Source organism: Abramis brama (genome assembly GCF_963993115.1).
Source record: "Abramis brama genome assembly, chromosome: 7".
Taxonomy (NCBI): Eukaryota; Metazoa; Chordata; class Actinopteri; order Cypriniformes; family Leuciscidae; genus Abramis; species Abramis brama.
The window spans coordinates 43,701,702-43,717,794 of record NC_139969.1 but is presented as its reverse complement, the minus strand read 5'-3'; the positions used below and the strand labels follow the sequence as shown (position 1 = coordinate 43,717,794).

General features: G+C 37.8%; 1 long non-coding RNA gene across 1 annotated transcript in view; it reads left to right on the top strand.

Moving 5' to 3' along the window:
- The first annotated feature begins 3,036 nt into the window (after positions 1 to 3,036).
- LOC311087375 overlaps positions 3,037 to 16,093 on the top strand; it is a 226,025-nt gene continuing 212,968 nt past the window's right edge. Inside the window, exons 1-3 of the long non-coding RNA XR_014607243.1 lie at positions 3,037 to 3,529; positions 4,894 to 5,020; positions 5,353 to 5,413. This is a non-coding gene — a long non-coding RNA (uncharacterized lncRNA). The remainder of the gene's footprint in view (positions 3,530 to 4,893; positions 5,021 to 5,352; positions 5,414 to 16,093) is intronic.

The window sequence follows — 16,093 nt, the reverse complement described above, 5'->3', positions numbered from 1 at the left end:
CCGAAATTCGCCAGTTAGGAGCTACTTTTAGCCTTAAAATTCTTTGTGAATACGGCCCCAGGTAAATACCTAGTAATTAGTTTGTATTTTCTCTGCATTTACATACTTGTTACCTGTGGTAATTACCAATAACCAACTATAACTTACCATATATTTACCAGGTAAATACCTAGTAATTAGGGGACTGTAAAAGGAAGGGTTACCTTTGAAGGTAACATATTTTGGAGCGCGCTCAATGTTTGAATGTAACATATTTTGGAGCGCACTGTGCATTTTAATTTTTCATATTATATCATCATAACGAATGGAAACATTTGAAGTAACATATGATAATCAATATAATTTTGTTCTAGTAGTTGTTACTGAAGTGATCCGTTTGAAAGATTTATAGGCTGCTATAAGTTATTGTTATTATTATTATTATTATTTTATGTAGTACTGCGTGTAGCCTATGCCTACAAGGCACAACAAACCTGGTGTTCATTATATATTGTTGGAAACATTTGTGTGTGTATTCTGTGAATTTTAAAAAACAATTTTAACCAAAAAAAAACAAAACAAAAAAAAAACATTTTAACCGTACAGCCCTATAGTTTCTCTTGATATCAGCATGGTCACAGTTTTTTTTTTTAATACAGGGACCAGATGCCACTGAGTCTTGCTGACTTCAACATTCACATGATTCTCTGTACATAAACATGGTAAAGTGAAAATCAAACACCTTGGAAATGAAAGGTATGTACAATGTTTTTAGGAATGGCACAAAGGTCTCTGTCTTTGGATCATTGTTTTCAATAAGTGCTTTTTTGTCATTTGTTGTGTATCTTTGGATTATGTTGTGTTGTAAATAAATCCAAACAATCAAAAAGCCATTCTTTTTAAATCTCCTCATTTTTTGTGCAAGGTTGCTCAGAATGACAGGGCCTGATAGCTCCTAATAGGGTCATTAGGGGAGGGTCTTTGTCTTTCTCAGGTGTGAAAACCATACATATTAATGATGTGTTTACGCCTCTTCGCATAAAGCTTTCTTACACAAAACACATCTTACAGATTTTAAATCAATATATTGTCTTATCTGAATGAGCAGTCAGGGTGATTTTCACATAGTTTTGGAGCAAATATTCTAGGATACGTGATACAATTTTCAAAAGTCTTAATTGATCTTAATTGACCCATAATCAGTATGGGTTTCATGGCCTTATGTCAGTGACAATTCTTTTTTATATTTTCACAAACCATGCATAAATGTCATTATCTCAAAACTACAAACTTTTACATAAATGCTGCTAATATATTATTGTAGCAGAGTTTGTGCTAAATACAGTGTAATCAGACTTTAGCCATGAAAATGTCACAAGTAACAGAAATAAGCACAAATGTCAGAGCATGTGATGGCTCTTGAATGTCTTCTCACCCACACCCAAGAAAATGTTTGTACATCATATTGCCAAATTTTAGAAGAGTCTCTTTGATAATTCTGCCCAATTGGATGGAGTTGTAACCAGTGTGCATGAGGTGTCGACCCAAAGACGGGTAAGATTCTCCGGTGGCCAGAGGAGGACAACCTAAGGCAGGGCTTCACCGCCACTGGGAACCTGCCCGATAGAGAAGGGAGGTGTAATCTGTGACAAGGGAGTGGATGTGATGCTTCTTTTAGGCCAAGAGCATCAGAGAGGGGACTGTAAGAAATTGTAGTCTGCCTCGACCCAGATTCCACTCCTAAATATACAGTATTTTAAAATGAGCTCATCCCCAAAATGGCTTAATTATCATAGAGATTAAGGCAGTCAAGTTATATTGTTTCTTGAACATTTGGGTTGATCACATCCTGAGCAAATGGTAGTCAATTGTAGAATGGGAATGGGTGTGGGACACAGAGAACCTTCTCAGACAATGTGGTGTCTCAACTTCATTAACATACAGACCACAGCTGTTACAACAAGGGCAACTTAATTTACATTAAGAGTTGTAAACTGTAACAGGATAAAAGGTTTAAGATTGGGATGTTCTGGGTTCATTCTGACGCCCGGTGAACCCAAGGTGCTTTCTGTACCTTGCCACTGCTATGCTGTAATAAACTTCATTTTTGAGATCTTCTACGTCCACATAATTTTTTCTTACCGTACTGTGATAAAAAATCTAATGTTCACAATATCTGAACATGAAATAGCTTTTCACCGCACATTTTGTAATGATTTGTAAATCTTTAACAGAAATGCCCATTTCTCGTGTGGATACAGTTAATATGCTTTACATTTATCACTACATCAAGTGTCCATAATTAGAATCAGACACAGATTAGCGGAACATTATTAAAGCGTAGTGCAGAATTTTATTTAGCCCTTAATGCATAATCATAATTTAATAAAAAAAATCTTAGTATTATATCCCTGTATTTCTGGCTGTTCACATTCTCCTTTCTATAACACTTGTGTCTTTTTTAAATGGTTTTATATTGTGGAGTTTGGTTTGCTGATTGCTGATGCGGTTGCATGTGCATTAACTGTTAATGATGTTTAATGCATCTTTGTTTGGTGTTTCTGGAGTTAATTCAGGCTATAAAAGAACGCTGAGCAGCTCATAAACACCATCATCTCCTGATGAGCAGCGTCTTCAGTCTTCAGTCTGATTCCAGGTAAGATCATGTCATCTCATGTGGGAATTATTGTGTCATTGTGTTTCAGCCTTTATTCAAACGTTAGCACATGTTGTTCAGCTTGTTGACTCTCTAGTGTGCTTGATTATGTGTAGAAGAAATTAAAGAAATGAAGATGGAATTGTTTAAAGCAGGTTTGGAAGTTGCAGGGAATCATTTGAATTTTGAAAGATATTATGAACCTACAAATACACTTCCAGATACATATACATGCACACACACTTACACAGAGGCCCGAAGCGCAGAAGACGGAAAGGACGGAAGAATGCCCATATATGGGAAACGATGTCGACACCAGAAGCCACCTTGACTGAGGCAATAGAAGGTTGATTTCACATGATTTAGTTCCTCTGCCAAAACCCAAGAAACTCCATAGGAACAATGTAACCCACTTATGTATAAATATGACTGCTTTTTGACTGTTAGTTGTTGCATTTTTTATTTTGATGTCGTGTGCATCCCTGGGGAGAAATCAGCTCTCTTCCAGTTCAGTTTATTAACTGAAATTCTTTTTGCTTAAATTGCTCTGCTGTATTATCTTAACTTGAATAGCTCAGATGAGGACAAGTTATTTTTTACATCTATTGCTGGAACTGCTTTAAGGTAAATAGCCTGTGTAATTCTCCACTCATACAGGACTGCCCTGTGGAGAGTGGATAAGCTGTAACCTCTTGATGATTTGCTACAAATATTAATAATTGTGTAACCAGTATTTTTATCTTTTGTTTAAATACATTTTTATTTCATAAACACAAACACTGTTCAGTTTTACTTCAGTTTACAAAGACAGTTCTATAAGTAATAGAAAGAGCATTATAGTATATCTTGCAAGACCAAGGACAACGAAGGATCCAGGAGAGATTCTGCTGGAGGGTAAGCATGAGTTTGATCAATAGGCATAGTTGTCAATGATTGTTATTGTTGCACAAAGGTGTAGGGACCTTCAGGAGAATGAGATAAATACCAGATCTCACCACAAAGTTTTCTTTAAGGTCCTGTCGGAACCAGTTTCCATTTCAGGTTCTTGATATTCATTTGATGATGATGAATATCTAAAACTTCATCATCTGTTTCCCAGGTGAAAAGGAAATGTATTTAAATTGTGCTTATTTGGACATACTTAATATATTTAAATTATACTGTACTAAGGGTGTATTAAATGTATTATTTTTAAACAACAGTATATGAAGTGTATTTCAAGATATGCTTAAGATCAATTTTAAGTTATTTGCAATATAATTTAATATAGTACATTGTGCTAAAATGGAACCACTTCAAGCACATTTAGTGCATTTAAGTGTATTTCTTTATAGTTCATTTAAAATATACTTTAATATTTCATAAACTACAGTTATTATATATTTGAAGCTAAATTTTAATGTACTTCAAGAACATTTTAATAGCATTTCAGCTCATTAGAAATATATTAGCATTACACTAATAGTAAATTATAAAGCTGTATTCAAAATGATATATTAAAAGTGCAAAAATAATTAAATATAAATGTGAAGACATACACACACTTTGAAATCAAGAAAACTTTAATATACTATCTTGTTGTGTACATTGCAAAATAAATACCTAGAGTACATTAAAAAAGTACAGCAGCAGATAGAATCTCTTGAACAAAATACATTATAATAAAGATCAGTGAAATGCTATGGCACGAGCTATATTATACACTTTTGTAGAACATTTGTTATACATGTATTACTGAAGAGTACACTATGAATATTACATCACTCAATAAATAATCCATCTGAGTTTAATCATCATTCTGAATATGATCTGGATGAAGTCTGACATAAACATGATTTTCTCAGCTTTTTGCTCAAAACTTTTTTATTATTAAACTTTCCCACTTTCAAGTGTTGTTACAAAGAAGAACTTTCTTTTAATATATTACATGTTCAGATATTCATACAACAAAAATATTCTGTGGGCCGTGAAGCTTTAGTGAAAATGAGCAAAAACACTTGCGGGGAAAGAGTTAAAAACTCTGAGTGAACTTTAAAACTGAAAGCATCAGATATAAAGCGTTTTCAGATTACTTCAGTCGTCGTAGTTGAGCCGAACCGTTTGTGAAAGTTAGACTGGTTTTTCACTCAAACCACCATTGTTAGTTAATTGTGTCTTTAAGGTAATTACAGTTGCACACGTTGGATCGAATAGTTTGTCTGTAATCTCAGGCATTTCCTACATTAGATCCACAAGCTTTAAGATGTGTGTTTTTACAGTGTGTGCAGTGAATGAAGAGCTCTTTAAACACGGCAGTGGAAACTTGTGAAACATCTGTCAGTCTGTGTGTTGCTCCACAAACTTCTGCTTTGACCTGCAGACGAAACACACAATCCTGTCAGTAACGTAAGTTCTTCAAGATTTACTCCTAGTTTAATAAACCATTGTACACTTGCAGCTGTGCTGGACTGAATATTCAGAACAACAGCATTCTTGCTTCTGTGATATTGTTCAAATGGAGGATTTCCAAACTTTAATCTTACATTTCACGTATTTCAAGCTTTCTAACATTACACACATCTCTTCTAAAGAACATGTCAAGCAAACTGAGGAAACTTTATTTCAACAATCACACAGAAAACAAGTTATGGCATATATTTTTCCATAATGTTTTTAATAAAGTAGTAAATAGTAAATGAATGCATGTTTTTTAAACTAATGACTGGTTTGTTATTTAGTGTTGCCTGTCAAGATTTCATGAAACAATGGCAGAACAAAACGCCAGCAGCAACGGATCAAGTGGAGTAAATCATTATGATGAATGGAGAAGGAGTCGTCAGATGGAGGAATTACATTATAATATCAACGCCAGCATCAACGGATCAAGTGGAGTAAATAATGACGATCAGATGAGGGAATTTCTCTGGAAACTTGATTATGCAGACTCATTAATTATCTGGATCATTGCAGCCATTGAGATTCCAATCATGATCTTAACTCTGTTTGCGTTGTGTGCTCTTATCAAATCTAATCGCTCCACTCCAGTGTTTGTTATTCAGTTGATTCTTTCAGATCTCATTCAGATCATTTGTAAATTAACATTCACAATCACAAGGTCAGTATATGTGTATAATGAGGATGCCTATATTGCATATTTCTATAGTTTGATTGTGGGTGTGTATTTTATGGCATGTGTTGCTTTTGAACGATATCTTATGGTTTCTCATCCTATCTGGTACAGATCTCATCATTCACTAAAAGTCTGCTGTGTCGTTTCTGTGATCATCTGGTTTGTTCCTCTGATCTTTGCAGTCATACGCTTTACAGACAATAACTCTGATTGGCTGTTTAGAGCTCTGTCTGGATCGATCAGCTGTTTAATCCCCTACCCAATAATCATTCTGTGTTTTGTTGGCACTTGTCGCGGTCTTTCACGCACAATATCACTTACTCTCTAAAGCGCAAGAAAATTTTGGGCAGTTTGTTCCTGGTGCTTCTGACTTACACTTTTCTCATTCTCCCCTACATAATCCTGACTTTTATATATGCATCTGGTCACATCAGCGATACACTGTTTTATATAATTTGGCGTTGTTCTGAATTTCTCCTGTATCTGAACCCACTGTCTGACTGTGTATTGTACATGTTCTTGAGGCCTGATGTTGGAGGGTTAATGAAGTCTGTTCACTGCTGTTGTAGAACTGACACACATCAGAGTTCGACACACAGCCGGGACGAACACTCTCGAGACAGTAGTGCAGCGTTTGCCTGCTGTGTTTCAATGCAAAAGCCTGCGTCTCATTCACAGACCGCCTGCAGTTCAGTTTAAACATCTGCACTCAATAAATGAAGTTAATGTCATTATTTTCACTGCACACAGCCTTCCTTTCTGTGACATTTAGGTTTATTAGAGACAACTCTTGACTCATAAAACTCAAAACTCATTGGCTCTGTTTGCGCTCCATTAAACACATACGGTAAACAGAGTTTTATTAAAGATGTATTGATGTGCCGTTGATGCTTCTGCTGACGTTCTGTATCAGCAGGACTTTATCATACGATGGAGAGGAGGGTTGTATAAAGCACGGTTTATTCTCATTAATTCCCCCGATAGACTGACAGATCAACAACATCAAGTAGTTTAATGTCATAGTCTTGCTTGTGTTCCTAATGCATGTACATTATACTCTTTTACCAAATAACTACTATTCACGCTATTATTCACAGCACTTGAATATTGTTTAACTTCTATTGTTCTCCTCATTTGTAAATCGCTTTGGATTAAAGCGTCTGCTAAATTATTCAATGTAAATGTATTAAAAAGATGGTTCACTCAAAAATTAAAATTGACATTGTAACAAATGTATTTATTCATTCTATGCTGTGTGTGTGAATTTCAGTTAATTTTACATAAAACTATAACACAAACAAATAATTGCAAGATTTTTAGCTTTCTGTTATATTTATTAATTGTTCTATTGGCACCTTGCCACTCTCTCTCTCTCTCTCTCTCTCTTCTAGCTCCTAATCTGATTGATGCACTTTGCCAGCTTTCTTATGTGGCAGAGTGTGTCTTCCAGCCATTACCAAGGGATTGGTCAGGTCTAAACGGTCAGTCAGTATATGTGTGTTTGTGTGTGTGTATGTGTCGTGCTGGCAAAATGAATCGGATTGCGCATGGGCTAATTTCGAGCTACAGGCAAAACAAGTGAAAAAAATGAAATACATTTCAAAATGTGAAAAAAAATGTGACAAAATGTGTTCATTAAGCCCTCGTTTAGCGATCCCAATGCTCCAAATTGCAATTAAACATCTAAAGGTATCTTTAAGTGTATGTTTTCTGAGAGGAGTAGTACCTTTCCTTTTCCTTTCCTTTCCTTTTCTCTGCTCGCTTCTCCACGACTGGCGCTTCCTCTCAACACAAGTTTGGTATCATTTTAAAGCGCAGCATTCCAACTTTGTGAATATTCATAGCAAATTCTCGATGACATGAGTCTGAACCAATGAATGCGATTTTTTTAATCTCATGCTGATGTAAGCAAAACAATCTATCACGCACTGACTGACTGACAGATCTGAATACAGAATTACAGACAGTATTTTAAAATATCCGTCTTGGTGAAAATTCACGCAAACATTATCTGCTATGTCTTAAATGAATGGTTAAATGTTGGGGGAACACATTTGATGTGTAAAATTAGATCTGTGCGATATAGTAGGTCTTAATATATAGCTGTCTGTTTCATCAATGTTAAGCAAAAAATTGTGGTATCATGGAAAAAAGTGGAATATATTTTTTCCTATAGATATGGGTTTTGACGAGTGTGCCAAATTTGGTGTTATTACCAGGGATTTTAAGGTATGGTTGCTAAGTGATTTTGTTGTCTTTCATAGGTTCACTGGACGCTGCTTAGCGATGACGCAATGGGAACGCCCTTAAGGCTGATTTATAGACAAGTTTCCTGAGTGAAATAGGCGGGCCGCCATTAGCCTTTCACTCTGCCAACGACTTCCGGTTGAGTCTGCCAAGCACTTCCGGTTAGCGAGTTAGCGTCTTTTACTGTCTTTGGTTAGCGTGCAGAAAAAGTAAACTATGGATGGTGTTACACGCCGACACGGCTCCAGGACATATTGTGCTGTTCGCGGTTGCAACAACTTGTGGCGATTGCTGAATGTTTGGTCGGAAGGAGAATGTTTCGACCATCAACCATCTACAAGGCGCCAATGTGGATGTGCTCCCCCGTATGCGTTGTATGAGAAACCAAAAACAGATGTTGAATCTCGGAAGTGGCTAGTGGCTTTGAAGTTGAAGAATCCGCCCAAAAGACTGTTTGTTTGTTCTTATCACTTCATTGATAAAAAGCCCAAAGAGGAAAACCCTTTCCCGGAACTTTGGTTGGGATACGAGCGACCTCCCCAGCAAAAGAGACGTCAACTCGACAGAAACACAAGTGACACGCAATCGGATGGTGTGTATCTTGACATTTTTCTGGTTAGCTAAAGTTTGCAGCATAAGTTCGACTGTTGATATATGTGTCTCTGTCCTGTGTTAGTAGGGTATATACATTTATAGCTGATGCTGTTTGTCTTTTAGAAGTGTGACCACAGCTACGCGGCAAAGTTGGGCCACGTGAACAAATCGACGCAGACTGGGGGTCAGACTGTGGCTGATGATATGCTCCTGGATGATGATACCTCGCTGCTGTACACAGGACTGCGTCTGGTATATTTTTTTACTTTGGTGAAAACGATGTTGCAATTTAGTAAACCATCATGTAGTATTCCTGTTGTTGACCAAATACTGATGACCCTCATGAAACTGAACCTTGTGTTAGGGGATGTGGCAAAGCGCTTTAAAGTGTCTAAAGGTGAAGTAAGTAAGGTGATTGCTCACTGGATTGATACATTGGGTGAGCAGCTTGAACCCATGGTTGCCTGGCTGCCAAGAAGTGTTATCCGTGCTAATATGCCACCATCCTTTAAAAAGAACCACCCGCAGACCACTTGCATCATCGATTGTGCTGAAACGGCTATTCAGAGAGCTACAAACCTTAACTGTAGGAGTGCCACTTTCAGTCATTACAAGGGAACCAATACTGCCAAATATCTTGTTGCTGTGTCACCTCATGGGCTGATAATGTTTATATCAGAGGCCTATGCTGTTAAAAGCAGTGATAAGTTCATCACTATAAACAGTGGGTTTCTGGAGGCCCTAAGGCCTGGTGATGAGGTAATGGCTGACAGGGGTTTCACGATTCGAGATGTACTACATGAAAGGAAGGTGAAATTGAATATTCCTGCCTTTACCCACAAGCGTGGTCAATTGACCAATGAGGAGGTAACGCGCACTAGACGAGTGGCCAATGTCCGTATACATGTGGAGAGGGCAATCCGAAGACTCAAAGTCTTCAAAATTATGTCCCAAATTGTCCCCATCTCCATGACCCCGAGGTTGGACAAGATTCTTATCATATGTGCTGCTTTAGCAAACATGAGGTCCAGACTCATCCGACTGCCACATGAGGTTTAAGTCCCTATGAAAAGTTAAACCTGGGTTACCTGCAGTTGTTTTTAATTTATTTTTTATTGTACATATTCCTTTTTTTTATTTATATATATATATATATATATATATATATATATATATATATATATATATATATATATATATATATAAAAATTTCAGCTAGAAAAACCTGTGTAAATTTATTGTTATTGTTCCCTTTCTGGTGTTGTGATTATTGTAAAGACAAAACAGAGTTTTAACTAATAAAAACTTGTGTGAGTGCTATTCTTTTTCTTGTATTGTAAATATTGACACATGACAATAAACAATTTGATTTTTGAGAAGAAATGAATTTTTATTGATCCTATTCCATAACAAAGGGACAATTTCATTAACTCCTTAATGGCTGAATTTTTTTTTTGAATTAAATAAAAACAAAGTAAATACAGGAAAAAATCTCAAAATATTACAAAAAGAAAAAGATTGGAATAAAATAAAAATATTAAATAAATAAAATTAATAAATAAAGATAAATGATAAGTGACTGATATAAAAATAAATAAGAGTAAGTAAAAGAAAATAAATAAAATAAATAAGTTTGATAAAAATAAATAAAAGCTGGAAAGGGTTTGTCACAAATTTGTGACAACAGGGGACAAGGGGTTAAAAAAGGAATGACTAATCACCCCAGTACACATAAGCAGGTCATGCTGATTTTACAACATTCATGTATCTGGAGCACAACTCCAGCCTTCCATCATCGAAGTCATCGACAACTTTTGGCAACATGTGGGTGAAATAGAAGGAGTGTAGCCTTGAGATACGTCCCTCAACAAAGGTTTGGTCGTAGGACACGTTGAGCTGCAGACATTCAGTGTTACTCCAAATCACCAACAAGGCTTGCCGTAGCCCTGTGCAGTGCATGCCCAGTTGCACCTGCATGTAATATCCCTTTGGCCCATTGAAGGACAGATGGAAGTCCCCTGTGGGCATGCGTTTGATCTCACTGCTTTTAGCAGCAAGTGCTTCAGTAAGGGACTGGTTTTTGAATAAGACAGGGCACTTGATCTCCAGTAGTGTGTCTCTGTTCATGACACCATCCGGACTCGCAGCAAGCCATGGCTCACTCGGGCAAACCACCAAAGCTTTCACATCGATGTCATGACCTAGGTCTTGCAGGTATTGCCTGGCGTGCTCTTCACCCTCTGCTCCTTGCCGGGTTGCCGCGTTACCGTGAAAGGTAGGATGGAGGTGTTCAGACAAGAATTTGTCTGGTGCTGTGGTAGCCCGAACTGGCACATTCTTGGCTGTGCTTGCTGTTATCCGTACCCGTCGCATGTCATGCCACAGTTGTTCCCTGCTCTGTTCTTTTGTGTGCTGCTCAATGTACATAAATTGGGTTGTGGTCATGTCAATGTATGTGGTGTAGAATGCCCTACATTTCTCACATTCAAGTTGTGTGTTGTGATCACCATGATGTAGGGGCAGTGGAGCTTTTGATGTCTCGGCAGACTGAGCAGGGAGGCTGGTGTTGAAAGTGAGCTGCATTAGTCCACTGCCAGGTGCAGTAAAAAGTGCCGCTATTGGTGTGGAGAGACAGTAATTTTGCCATTCTTCCAGTGTCTCATGGACTTTTACCTTGCGACTAGGTGTAGAGACTATGCTGGAGGAGGATGCCTGTGATGCTGGTTGGTATAGATTATTTCTGCTGTGTCTTCGGAAAGACACATCTCTGATTTTTTGCTGCCCAGTATTGCTTTTTGTCCCGGCATTCCAGCAATTCTTCACATCAGTGCAGGCAAGCCCTGTCTTCCCTTGCCTCACAGCATTTTCTACCTGCAGACAGAAACAAAATCACACACTTTTTAAATAATGGTTTGAGCATCACAGCACAATTGACTTCTTTTAGAGACAACATTTTGTAAATCAAAATAACAAGGGTATGATGAAGGTAGAGCGTTTTTGTTACTTTTCAAAACAATTAATGAGCTGGGCCTGCAGCCATCAACATCAATGTTTAACCCCTTAATGCCTGAATTTATTTAGACTTATATAAAAAAAAATCTGGAAAAATATGAAAAGAATAATAAAAGAATAAAAGAAAATATAATTAAATATTAAATAAATAAATAACATTTAATAAAGTGATAAATGATACGATATGGTTACAAGTTTGCACAATAAACAGCATCCAAGTTTGTTTTTTGTCGCTAAATGAACCAGGGTTTTCATCATCCTGCGATTGATCACTTGTACAGCAATCTGGTTTATCAGCCATCCTCCTTGATACCATTAACATTGCTATCAATAAACTCTTTTGTCACCTAGCACTGAATTAATTAACCCTTGTGTGGTGTTCATATTTTTGTTACTCAGCCAGTGTTCGTGGGTCTGGTGGACCCGCTGCATTTCTGGGTTTTTAATTCAACATAATCAAACAATTTATGCTAAAATACTCAACAGATGTTTACTTCATCCCAAGTACAAGCAATATAAACAGTTTTTATGGTTAATATTTTCCCTTTACCTTTGTTAGATCACATTTAAGAATTGCATTGTGCGGGAACGGCAGGGGTAGTTTACACTCTCACACTTAGACACAATCTCTCTCTCACATGCATACCCACACACACACATACACACACACACACACACACACACACACACACACACACACACACACCAACTGTGAAATACAATATTAAACATCCTGAACAAATCAGTCTGATTCACACAAACTCACACATGTGCACACACACACTCACACTCACACACACACACACACCAACTGTGAAATACAATATTAAACATCCTGAACAAATCAGTATGTTTCACACAAACTCACACATGTGCACGCACACACTCACACTCACACTCACACACACACACACTCACACACACACACACTCACACACACCAACTGTGAAATACAATATTAAACATCCTGAACAAATCAGTATGTTTCACACAAACTCACACATGTGCACGCACACACTCACACTCACACACACACACACACACCAACTGTGAAATACAATATTAAACATCCTGAACAAATCAGTATGTTTCACACAAACTCACACGTGCACGCACACACTCACACACACACACACCAACTGTGAAATACAATATTAAACATCCTGAACAAATCAGTCTGATTCACACAAACTCACACACACTCACACAAACACACACACTCACACACCAACTGTGAAATACAATATTAAACATCCTGAACAAATCAGTCTGATTCACACAAACTCACACACACACATTCACACAAACACACACACACACACACACACACACACACACACACACACACACACACACACACACACACCAACTGTGAAATACAATATTAAAGGACAAGTTCGGTATTTTACACTTAAAGCCCTGTTTACAGATCGTTTCTGATGAAATAGAACGGTTAAGATTAAATTTTGGACAAATGCTGCAGTCCCGAGAATTTTAGGTTTCTTTCGCTTTCCCCCTCCACCAGTAGACTGGGTGTATAGGTGCACTGGAACACTCCTTCCTAAAACACATTAAACTTCCGTTTACAAAGACGTGAAACTCACCGAGTGGTCAGGGGTGTTCACTGATATGCTCACACAAAAATCGCTGCAAAAGATGCTTTCCAACAGGTGTTTTACCATTCGTTGTAAAACTGTGGACCTATTTTTCCAAACGCCTCACACCCGTACATTCTTCCGTTGAGAGCTTGAATAATAGACACTCCAGCCCAGTTGGTGGCGATAATGCACCTTTGCAAGCAAACCACTGGCATTTCATTGTTTGCAATCCGCCGTAAAAAAAACACGAAGAAGAAGAAGAAAACAACCCCATTTCAGTTTCCGGCGCGGAGTAATACCGTACCTCACAGCACATCCAATGCAAGTCAATGACAAAAACTACGATAAAACCTGTTGGAAAGCATATTTTGCAGCGATTTTTGTGTGAGCATGTCAGTGTATTACGCGCTGCTCTCAGGGCAGGAGTACTCAATAGATTCAAATTGCTGTTATTTTAGTGTATTACGCGCTGCTCTCAGGGCAGGAGTACTCGATAGATTCAAATTGCTGTTATTTTAGTGTATTACGCGCTGCTCTCAGGGCAGGAGTACTCGATAGATTCAAATTGCTGTTATTTTAGTGTATTACGCGCTGCTCTCAGGGCAGGAGTACTCAATAGATTCAAATTGCTGTTATTTTCAGTGTATTACGTGCTGCTCTCAGGGCAGGAGTACTCAATAGATTCAAATCACTGTTATTTTAGTGTATTACTTGCTGCTCTCAGGGCAGGAGTACTCAATAGATTCAAATTGCTGTTATTTTAGTGTATTACTTGCTGCTCTCAGGGCAGGAGTACTCGATAGATTCAAATCGCTGTTATTTTAGTGTATTACGCGCTGCTCTCAGGGCAGGAGTACTCAATAGATTCAAATCGCTGTTATTTTTAGTGTATTACTTGCTGCTCTCAGGGCAGGAGTACTCGATAGATTCAAATCGCTGTTATTTTAGTGTATTACGCGCTGCTCTCAGGGCAGGAGTACTCAATAGATTCAAATCGCTGTTATTTTTAGTGTATTACGCGCTGCTCACAGGGCAGGAGTACTCAATAGATTCAAATCGCTGTTATTTTTAGTGTATTACTTGCTGCTCTCAGGGCAGGAGTACTCAATAGATTCAAATCGCTGTTATTTTTAGTGTATTACTTGCTGCTCTCAGGGCAGGAGTACTCAATAGATTCAAATTGCTGTTATTTTCAGTGTATTACGTGCTGCTCTCAGGGCAGGAGTACTCAATAGATTCAAATCGCTTTTATTTTAGTGTATTACGCACTGCTCTCAGGGCAGGAGTACTCAATAGATTCAAATCACTGTTATTTTAGTGTATTTCTTGCTGCTCTCAGGGCAGGAGTACTCAATAGATTCAAATTGCTGTTATTTTAGTGTATTACTTGCTGCTCTCAGGGCAGGAGTACTCAATAGATTCAAATCGCTGTTATTTTTAGTGTATTACTTGCTGCTCTCAGGGCAGGAGTACTCAATAGATTCAAATCGCTGTTATTTTCAGTGTATTATGCGCTGCTCTCAGGGCAGGAGTACTCAATAGATTCAAATCGCTGTTATTTTTAGTGTATTATGCGCTGCTCTCAGGGCAGGAGTACTCAATAGATTCAAATCACTGTTATTTTAGTGTATTACTTGCTGCTCTCAGGGCAGGAGTACTCAATAGATTCAAATTGCTGTTATTTTAGTGTATTACTTGCTGCTCTCAGGGCAGGAGTACTCAATAGATTCAAATCGCTGATATTTTAGTGTATTACTTGCTGCTCTCAGGGCAGGAGTACTCAATAGATTCAAATTGCTGTTATTTTAGTGTATTACTTGCTGCTCTCAGGGCAGGAGTACTCAATAGATTCAAATCGCTGATATTTTTAGTGTATTACGAGCTGCTCTCAGGGCAGTATAGATTCAAATTGCTGTTATTTTAGTGTATTACGCACTGCTCTCAGGGCAGGAGTACTCAATAGATTCAAATCGCTGATATTTTTAGTGTATTACGAGCTGCTCTCAGGGCAGTATAGATTCAAATTGCTGTTATTTTAGTGTATTACGCACTGCTCTCAGGGCAGGAGTACTCAATAGATTCAAATCGCTGTTATTTTTAGTGTATTACGCGCTGCTCTCAGGGCAGGAGTAGGCTACTCAATAGATTCAAATCGCTTTTATTTTAGTGTATTACGCGCTGCTCTCAGGGCAGGAGTACTCAATAGATTCAAATCGCTGTTACGCGCTGCTCTCAGGGCAGGAGTACTCAATAGATTCAAATCACTTTTATTTTAGTGTATTACGCGCTGCTCTCAGGGCAGGAGTACTCAATAGATTCAAATCGCTTTTATTTTAGTGTATTACGCGCTGCTCTCAGGGCAGGAGTACTCAATAGATTCAAATCACTGTTATTTTAGTGTATTTCTTGCTGCTCTCAGGGCAGGAGTACTCAATAGATTCAAATTGCTGTTATTTTAGTGTATTACTTGCTGCTCTCAGGGCAGGAGTACTCAATAGATTCAAATCGCTGTTATTTTTAGTGTATTACTTGCTGCTCTCAGGGCAGGAGTACTCAATAGATTCAAATCGCTGTTATTTTTAGTGTATTATGCGCTGCTCTCAGGGCAGGAGTACTCAATAGATTCAAATCGCTGTTATTTTTAGTGTATTATGCGCTGCTCTCAGGGCAGGAGTACTCAATAGATTCAAATCACTGTTATTTTAGTGTATTACTTGCTGCTCTCAGGGCAGGAGTACTCAATAGATTCAAATTGCTGTTATTTTAGTGTATTACTTGCTGCTCTCAGGGCAGGAGTACTCAATAGATTCAAATCACTGTTATTTTAGTGTATTACGTGCTGCTCTCAGGGCAGGATTACTCAATAGATTCAAATCGCTTTTATTTTAGTGTATTACG